Below are 8,013 nucleotides of genomic sequence, written 5' to 3'. Positions count from 1 at the left end.
TGTCTGAGGCGAAAAAATCATTGGAGAAAATTCATACTATACTCCAATTCTTCATCTTCCTTTTACTTTTAGACCTGGTCCATCTTTATTTAGCCTCTTTAAAAAAAATACTGAAAACTACTTTGAATCTGTTCAATTAAAAAAACTCACATGTAGCGACTTTTTGATATTAGGGTTCACCTTTTTATTCAAGAGAAATAATAAGATATACCATTAAGCTTAGAATAAATTTAAAAGTGGAAAAATTACTGTCTTGGGTGAGACTTGAACTCACCGCCTCTGGATCGATACTCTAGCGCTCTGCCATCTGAGCCACCAACAAGCCAACAAAAAAAAAAGGCAGCAATTTTTTCCACCATATGGGTCTAGGCGACCCTAGCGATATCTACCGTAAGAACGTTACACTTCTTAGACGGCTACCGGAGTTCCAAGTCATATTGGAAATTCACCAGTAACGATGTGCTACCCATACTAAATTAATTTTTAACAAGCAGAAACGTCTGCGAACGATGCTATTAAGCTTAGAATACATTTAAAAGTGGAAATATTACTGTCTTGGGTGAGACTTGAACTCACGGCCTCTGGATCGATACTCCAGCGCTCTGCCATCTGAGCCACCAAGACCTCATCCCTAGGCAGCAAATTTTTCCACCATATGGGCCTAGCGACATCTACCGTAAGAACGTTCCACTTCTTAGTCGGCTACCGGAGCTCCAAGTCATATTGGAAATTTCCAATTAATTTAGTATGGGTAGCACATCGTTACTGGTGAATTCACCAGTAACGATGTGCTACCCATACTAAATTAATTTTTTCTTAAATTAATTTAAGATATACCATTATAAGAATTGGCGGGAGTTATAAATACATTTTTGTGCAATTATTACCACTGGCGTCAAATAAAATTGCGAATAGATAAGTTTACAAAGGTAACCTGAATCTAAGCTTGGTAAAGTCACAGTAAAATTAATAGTAAAAAAATACTTGTAATTTAAACCTCCTACCATTATTGAAAAAACCGTTATCACAGCTAAAGCTTAAAGATGAATTTATTAAAATATTCATTCTAATACGAGATGTCACCGACTACACCTACGTAAACTATACAACATAATAATATGCTTTACAAACCCCTCTAATTCCCAATAAATATGCTGATTGGAATCAGTGCAGACCTACCAGAATGTTTAACTCAAAGCAAAAATCTCTTTTAGAGCTAGAAGCCGAATCATAAATAAACACGAGAAAAACCTCATTTTAGCTCAACTTTCCCAATCCGGCCTAAATGAAGTCTTTGACGAAACTTGCCCGCTTCACCCGTGGATTTGACGCAAATCGCTGTGAATAGTGGGTCAATATACGCTCATTTCAGGCATTTCACATGTTTGTTTATGTAACGTTTTATGTACCTTTATCAGGGTATTCGTACCTGTAGTGTAAATTTATTCGATAGCGAAACGTGACGTATGCGTTTGCTTTAAGTCTCATTTTCTATGGAATTTTAACTTTCCAAAACGTCCCGCTTGGTGCGCTGTTTTTAAAATCCCATACAAAATGAGGCTTAACGCAAACGCGTACGTCACGTCACGCTATCGAATAAATTTACACTAGGGGTTCTTCTGCAATATACAGTGTGTACATCCAATACGGGCGATAAATTAAACTTTAAGTATATAAGATATAAATTTTATAGATATATTCAAAAGTGCAACGAAACTTCCATCCGGTAATGATAGAGTTTGCTTCATTTTACATTGTGGTTTTTCTCCAGTTTCCGCATTCGAAATTCGACGTTGAAATGTTTTTGTAAAAGTTCAATAAAATTACGCGTTAATTGGGTAAAGCTAATTGGATGCATACACATTTTAATGAATCGTGCCCGAGGAAGGTACAATAAATATCATCATTTATAAATATTGTGTCAATCGACCTAATTCCAAAGTAGGTTAAGGCCCTGTAGGTTCGTATTCTTGTCTGTTGAGTGAGACCGCAGATACCATGTTTTTGGATTTTGATTTCCCGCGCATTTTTAGAAGCAATTTTCATATTTTTATCTTTGTGTATAAATTGTTACAAATGTTTAAAGTGCGCTTTAGACCTGTATCCGTTTTTTTTTCTACTTAGCGAAAGTAAAAAAATCTGGATTCGTATCAATGAAGTCACGAGAGAAAATCTTCAAGATTTCTAATTAAATATTTGGCAACCGTATTATGATCAAATAAGCGGTACTATTTTTCAAAAACTCCGCTCTCTGAGCATATTAAATGAATACTTAGAAAATAACAGAGTAGGTATGTATCAAATCGTATAACTTAAGATCGAATATCCTTGTAGATTTGATTGATTTGAACCCAGGATTACTAACTTCGTAGTCCGGGTCACTAAGTTATTTAATAGGCCAGTGATCATGATAAAGTTAAATGTCACTGGAATCTCTTTGAATAGGGCCATCAAATCAAGTAATAATATAAATAATGGATATACAGAGGATTACTTTTTTTAAATTATTGAATAAAGAAACAATTTACAGTCTAGAATTTAATACAAGACCCATCGTAGGCAAAACCTTGAGGAGGTTTGTGTGCCGATGGGCAACTATAACTAGCATAAATCTAATATAGGCCCTTGAGGCATCGTACCTAGGATGCTGGCATTGCCTTCCTCCCTCCTCGTTGTATCGCAATACTGATACGTTGTGCGAAGAAGCCGTCAGCTCTTCGGTCACCAGTTACGTCAAGTTATTTAAGTAATGGCATTTTTGATCGACTTCAAAATAGAGGGGTTCTTCAATTTGCCAGGATCTTGGTACTGTTTTTCTTTTATTGAACTGAAAAAGATATTTTAAACTGTTTCATTAAGTCCGTTTGTTTTATGTTAAATATGAAATAGGAGGCAGGTAATATGACATAAAAACACAGGTAGATAAACTATATGTAACACTTGAGACATCTCATTAAGGGGACTTTCACTGTTAACACGAATAACTGTTGTTGACACCCGCCCAGGTAAACACAATTCATGGCATGGCAACGGATAAGCCTTTACAAAAAAACTGTGGCGGAGGCCGGCTGTTGATTTAAACGAGAACTTAGAAAAGTGAATGTAAGTTCGCGACTTAAAAAGGAGAATTTTCATTTTTTTTTCGATATCTCGGAGACGGCTCTCGTTAGAAAATTATTTTTAGGTTTGTTAAAGGGCCAGTCAATAGGCCGGATTTCCGAAGTAAGTACAATTCATGGCAATGCGCAATGGCTTATCTTGCTTATCTTTGGTCGTAAAGTTTGAAAGGCTAACGTTCTATTAACTGAAAATTTCTCGGGATCCCCATTCGTCGTTTCGTAATTTTATTTCGCATTCTCGTGAAACGGAAATAATAATGATATTTTAATAAAATGGTTTGTTTATTCTAGTGAAATCGGTTCTTTTGTGTTTAATATTTTTACTATACTTGAGACAACTCATTAAGGAGACCTTCACAGCGCCTTACCGCTGCCAATATGGCCGGATTAACGACAGGTAAACACAATGAATGGCAAATAAAGGCTTATTCTACAGAAAAGCTGTGTGAACAGAAAGGCAGTTGATTTGAACGTGAACTTTAGAAGGCTTAAATTTCGGTCAAAAAGAGTACATGGGATCCTGGAGATATCGAGGGAGCTCTTTCGAAGGAGGTAGAGGAATTTTCTTTTTTTCATGAATGTTCCTTGATCTATCGATAATGGGTGTACTTTACCAACTGCTCACATTGTCGTTACACCAGGGCATCATGTGAGGATCTGATGATGAATTCCTGAAGGAACTATTCAAATAGTGTCATGGTTATTATTTGGGTATTCTAAGAGGTTCCTTGGCCAAATTGGCAAAAACGGCACCCTTATAGTTTCGTCATTTCGTCATGTCCGTCCCTCCGTATGTCCGAATGTCACAGCCATTCTACTCGGAAACTACTGAGGTATTTTATTGTTAGTTTAGTGTTTCTGTCCGCGTTAGTGTGGTTATCACTTTTGGCAAGTATTGTATATATGTAGGTATATAATTATGTAAGTAGTATGTATGTATATGCATTGTCTTACTGTTGTAGACTTAAATTTGAAGGGTATTTTAGCTTGCTATTTAGTTTTTTTTGCACCTCCTAATTAGTTAATTTGAGTTTCATTTCTCCACTACCTAAAGGTTGTCTGGAAGAGATCGCACTGTAGCGATAAGGCCGCCTGTTGTTTACCTCTATCTTCATTTATTATATGTGTTTCCATGTACATTTTTTCAGAGGTTGTGCAATAAAGAGGATTTGTATTGTATTTTAATCAAATTTAGAAAGTAGGTGTAATTTTTGAGCCGCTACTTAGTTTAGAAGTTAAATCTTATAAAATTTTATTTTTAGGAGGGGCACTTCATAAGTACATGTGATTAAATCTGAAGAAGTAAAATTATTTATTCCCTAGGTTTTTTTCATATGTGGTTATTTATATATTTTGATAATCATTATATAGTTTTTTTTAATAAGTGGTAATAAGTATGTATAAATTATCTATAATTTCAAAACATGTTTATCTAGTGTTTAATAAGTATTCGTAACCTTCAGTACTTAGCACACATACTAATAGTTTTAATTGAATGTCAGAATACATTAATTATTTCTGAAATAACAATTTACCTTTTAGCTTCAACAATTTTTATTTCAATTTCTTTGTACACGACTTAATTTATACGCTTAGGTATTTTTAGGGTACTGTGCTTATTTGAGTAAGATATTTTGGGACTTTAAAATGACATTTCACAATTCAAAAACTGATCAATAAGTTATTGGGCTATGTTCGGTAGGCTACACACTATATAAATACTGAAATATACATTTTTTTTATCGTTAAACTAAATTTTCTTTTATTAAACTCAACGAGCGCATTGTTGCATAATATAAACATCGATATATATATATATATATATATATATATATATATATATATTCGATATAGAGACCGGTCGATAAAAAAACATTAAACCCCTACGAAATAGCAATACCAGTGCGACAAGATAACGGGGTTTATGTATTATAGTCTAAAACCATGTACCATTACATAAAACATGTAAGTACATTAAAATAACGTAAACAAAAAAAAACAAGATTCAGTAACTGTAACAGTTGTGGACGTCCGTTAGCTGTGTTTTATTTTTAAAAGGTCTACATTCTTTTAAAATCTATAAAATCTAGATATTAGTATAGCTAATACGTCGTTATACAATAGTATTTAGATGAGGATTCTTTATCATTAAGTACACTAATTGTCTTATAACTTGGGGAAAAAATTATGTTATGGGTACATAATACCTACACATCGATTGACGTCGTGTGTATCAATAGAAACAGATATTGTTCTGATATACCTGTATAACGCCGTTGCACATAGTAAGATTATAGTATTTTATGCAACAGTTGTATAAGAAGGGTCAAAAAAGGCGAGTGGCGTGAGTTGAGATTGTAAAGGAATACGCCACGAGCATTTTTTGAACTACTTATACAACGTTGCATACAATATTTTTCCTACGAGTCAACAAAAATAAATCTTAATTTAGGTAAACAAAGCAAAAGTATATAGCCAAGACGCGCAAGCATACCTTGTTACGCGCCCAGCCCGCCCCGGGCCGCGGCCGGCCGGTCAGCGACACCTCGTAACTCATGAGGCCCTGGTACTTGCTACTTGCTAAATTAAATTTTTGGACAGTTTTTTTTCAATTTTGGCCACCGTAGCCTACGGAGACTAACAAGCAACGCTAAGCGGTCTTCGTAGTATATGGGTGTTGCTATATTACGGGTGTCACATGCGTGTTTCTGACTTATGAAGTAATTATTTTTACTATGCCACCAAATGAATATTTTGTAAGTTGGCAGCAATGCGCTTAGTTTAAAACTGTATTCGTTTTGGTTTTGTTAGGTTGGTAGCCATTAATCGCAGTAACGTTACAGCGATTAAAAGCACAAGAGCTTTTATGAGGAATAGACAATATAGACTTTTCTTGAAACCTTTTATGTATGTTCTTATATTCGTGTTAATGAATGCATAAATGACAGATAACAGTAGAGGAGTAGGAAAAATATGAAATAGATTTTCTGTCAACGAAACCCATTCCCACAAAACTTCCTCACGCTTTACGCTGTTTCAGACTATGTCGTAGAAGCAAATTTATTCAAGCTCCGAGTAAAGCAGGTGCGCGAATTATGTATAAAGACGCTAATTGGCCCAGCCAACGATTTATGAACGAACGAATGAAATGAATTAACGAATTTATACTTTATACGCTTTAAAAGGGTGATAATTGCCATGATTAGCCTTTTGCGGTTATTATCGCGGCTTTTATGGGCTTGTAATTCTATTACGGTATTTCTTAAATTGTTGAGCGTTAAATCTGGCTTGGGATTTTATTTTGTTGGTTTTTTGGGCGGTAATTCTATTTTAGTATTTTATTTAGGGTTCCATATTTCAAAAGGAAATAGGGAACCTGTATTTTTTAGTTCCTTTGTTGTCCGTCCGTCTGTCTGTCTGTCAAGATCCTTTATCTCGGGAATGCGTGGAGGTATCGAGTTGAAATTAAAGCTATATACTCAGGTCTACAGTCCCTAGAAGCCGTGAAAAAATCAAACTTCTAAGTTAACGAAAGAAAATATACGGCCGTTTATACCGCAAAAAACGTATATTTCGGCACTCTCATGGGAATCAAAATTTATGAGGTACTTAACCTACCGTTGACCTACAACTATGAAAGACAAGTAATATCGTTTCACTCTACAAGTATCAGGCAAACATCTGAAAACTAAAAATTTGTAAAAAAAAGTTAAATTTGTACGGAATCCTCAGTGGGCGAGTCCAACTCGCACTTTTCCGGGTTTTTATTTTTACTTATTTATTTATTTCTTCACAAGTATTTGAACACTAGGGTCTACTGTTCAAGGGTCTACTACAGTTTCTGTAAAAAATTCAAACATTAGTTTTCTGTTAGTGTGTGAACTACGAGTATTACCGTTACATCGCTAACGAAAAAGAAAGTAAAATATGTCTTTTTATTCGAACGTTTAATATTTTGGACAAAATAAAAACGACGAAGACGGTACCATAACGAAGACAGTGTGACATTAATATTTAAATAAATAATAGTTATATAACATAATATAATAATATACACAGCATAATTATAACATTAGATGCACAAATAAAAATACACATTTTACAGAAGCAAGCAGCCATCCATACAACTACTATCCTATCTAAAGTACTAGGAAATACATATAAGTATATTGGGGAAGGTTTAATTGATTTAATACAATGTAAGCCGATGCTCCTATTCCCAGAGTGTCTCAGGGCGGAACATCGACAAGATACCGACTTTTGAAGTCGAAAAAAGAAAACCTTTAATAGTTATTTACGATACAAGTGCGAAAAATAGGAAATTCGTAACGAGTGGCGATAAATTAAAATACGACCGAAGGGAGTGTTTTAAATCGAAACAAGTTGCGAATTACCTATTCGCACATGTATCGTACAATGTTTTACAGTACATATGACTCTTTAAATTTTCGACATAGGTACATCATGCGCTAATTTACGCAATAGTGCGGAAAAGTAGGACCATATGTACTGTAAAATACTGTTATAATATTGCTACAATAAAAAAAATATGTATGTTTTATACAACTTCCCATAAAATTCCGAAAGGAAGCCATTAAATGTCTCCCGTTTACCTCATCAGGTTCGTGACAATACGCACTCATTTCGTATATTATAAATGAAAATATGTACTTACCTAACTGTATTTATGTTTTATATTATACACAAAAAACATTGTGCACTTAGAAACAGTAGGTAGGTACAAGAAAACATTTTAGAGCAGGTAATTAAAAAAAATATCTGGGAATGTTTCGGCATAAAGCCTAGATTTGTTTATTTATATTTCTTTCGAATTCGTGATTCTCAGGAACAGGGCGCGTAGCCAACATGTAAATCGCTTACGCTCCGTAGCGAT

General features: G+C 34.5%; 1 non-coding gene across 1 annotated transcript; it reads right to left on the bottom strand.

Annotated features, from left to right (window-relative positions):
* Nucleotides 1-551: 551 nt before the first annotated feature.
* Trnad-auc (transfer RNA aspartic acid (anticodon AUC)) lies at nucleotides 552-624 on the bottom strand. Its single transcript has one exon. It is a non-coding gene; the product is annotated as a tRNA-Asp (tRNA).
* Between the last annotated feature and the right edge of the window lie 7,389 nt (nucleotides 625-8,013).

This window comes from Cydia pomonella, chromosome 21 (assembly GCF_033807575.1).
Source record: "Cydia pomonella isolate Wapato2018A chromosome 21, ilCydPomo1, whole genome shotgun sequence".
Classification (NCBI taxonomy): Eukaryota; Metazoa; Arthropoda; class Insecta; order Lepidoptera; family Tortricidae; genus Cydia; species Cydia pomonella.
The sequence above is the reverse complement of the archived record's forward strand: the minus strand, read 5'-3'. Positions and strand labels throughout refer to the sequence as shown.